The sequence below is a fragment of the Rattus norvegicus genome, chromosome 7 (genome assembly GCF_021556685.1).
Source record: "Rattus norvegicus strain SHRSP/BbbUtx chromosome 7, alternate assembly SHRSP_T2T, whole genome shotgun sequence".
NCBI lineage: Eukaryota > Metazoa > Chordata > Mammalia > Rodentia > Muridae > Rattus > Rattus norvegicus.
In genome coordinates, this window is record NC_141540.1 from 143,333,860 (window position 1) to 143,336,208 (window position 2,349).

The following is a 2,349-nucleotide window of genomic DNA, read 5'->3' on the forward strand; positions in this document are numbered from 1 at the left end:
TTAAATATGGAACACTTCACAAATTTTGGTGTCATCTTTGTGTGGGGCCGTGCTAATCTAGGTATTCTGATTTTAGTAAACATGCTGCTGAATTGAGCACATGAAGGTTGTCTGTTTTTGTTTTTTTATTTTGTGTGCATTGATATTTGGCCTATATGCATGTCTGTGTGAGGGTGTCAGATTCTCTGGAATTGGAGTTACAGAGTTGCAAGCTCCCATGTGGGTGCTGGGAATCAAACCCAGATCTTCCGGGAGAACAGCTAGTGCTCTTAACTGCTGAGCCATCTCTCCAGCTCCTAGTATTTAAAATATACCATTATTCTCGTAATTAAGAAATGAGACCGTGTTAGTTTCTGAACTGTTCTCTTTTAATCCTTAAAAGAGAGATTGGTATGATAGAAACTGACCTTCACTATGCTAAGAAAATCATGTATAGCGGAGATGGTGTCACAAATCAAAAGGGAAGGGATTTTACAAGTTATACTGACACAATTGGACATGTAATAGCAACATGTATGAATTCTAAGTTCTGTGTTCTAAATGTTTTATGTGTATTCATCCCCCCCAATTTTATATCATCAATCTATAACTTTGAACTGCAGACTGATAATCTCCAATTGTCCACTTAACAGATCCATGAAGATGTCCACTAGGAATCCCTGTTTTCTCTCCCACACACACCCTTTTGCCAATGTTCATATAAAAATTCATCTGTGTCTTTCTCTTTAAGTTTTATTATTAGTGTATGTGACGTGCACGTATGAGTGCAGCTTTGTACATACCACTACATACCTGTGACAGCAGAGGGTATCTGATCAATCTTGTCCTTCTACCACGTAGGTCTTGGGGCTCAGACTGAAGCGGCTGGGCTTGGCAGTAACCACCCTTACCTAGCAAGCCATTTTACTAGCTATCTTTCTTTGTTTGAGAAAGAGTCTTGTATATCCCAGGCTAGCCCCAATCTCACTATGTGGCCTAGGAGAGGTTTGAATATCTGATCCTCCTGTCTCTGTCTCTGGAATACTGGTAAAAACACTGCCATTCTCTGCATACACAATGGATGGGTTCAAGTCTTCCAAGACACTTTTTTAGGACTAGACTCCAGAGTACCATGAAACTAACTTATTAGCAGCCATTCTTACCCTGAGGAAACTTCACTATAGGATGAACCCAGGAATCCTGAAATAAGCTTGGAGCCTCCCAAATTAACCTTGATAACCAAGAACACTGGTCTGCCAGGAAGACCTTCGTTTTAAAGCAGACAATTACTTATTTATGACACTTTTTCATTCAAAAATATTTTCATTGCCCCCAAAAGAAAGTGACCACTAGTGAGCCTACAGTCACTAGTGGTCATGTCCTATTTAGCCCAACCAACTCTAAGGTACCAATAGTCTACTTTCTGTCTCTGTATCTTTCAAGATATTTTTATATGTGGATTAAATCTTACAATATGTGACCTTTTGTGGTTGGCTTTTCTTTTTTTTTTCTTTTTCTTTTCTTTTCTTTTCTTTTTTTTTTTTTTTTGGTTCTTTTTTTCGGAGCTGGGGACCGAACCCAGGACCTTGTGCTTCCTAGGTAAGCGCTCTACTGCTGAGCTAAATCCCCAGCCCCGTGGTTGGCTTTTCTTGACATAATATTTTGAAAGTTCATGATAGCTTGTCTTGGTATTTCGTTTACTTAATGACTGAATGATATTCCACTGGATGGATATCATTTATTCACTAGGTGATAATTTTTGGATTACTCCCACTTCCGACCTATTATGAGTATTGCTTTGAATAATCATGTACAATTCAGTATGTTTGCTTTCAATACCTAGAAGTATAGTTGGGCCATATGATAACTCTGTATTTGCAGTGGCCTCAATGGAAATGACTTTCATAGGCTCCTATGTTTGAATACTTGGTTTCCAGTTGGTGGAACTGCTTGGGAAGGATTAGGGGGGTGTGGCCTTGTCAGAGGAGATGTGTCTGTGGGGTCAGGCCTTGAGGTTTCAAAAGCCCCTGCTATTCTCAGCTTTTTCTGGTTGGTACTTGGGGATCAAGATGTGAGCTCTCAGCTATGACTCCATGGTTACCTGCTTGCTGTCATGCACCCAACTATGACAGTTTTGGACTCTAACCCTCTGGAACCATGAGGTCCAAATTGGACACTTTTTTCTATAAATTGCCTTGATCATGGTGTTTTGTGCCATAATTGAAACGTAACTATGACAGTATTTTTACCTTTAAAAGACAGATTTATTTATTTTTATGTATATGAGTATTTTTCCTGAATATATGCCTGTGCACTGTGTTCGTGCAGTGCCGAGGAGACCAGAAGAGAATTTGGGGTCCCCTGAAACTG

General features: G+C 39.6%; 1 pseudogene; it reads right to left on the bottom strand.

Moving 5' to 3' along the window:
* LOC148004999 (U6 spliceosomal RNA) lies at positions 1 to 100 on the bottom strand (annotated as a pseudogene).
* Positions 101 to 2,349: the final 2,249 nt, after the last annotated feature.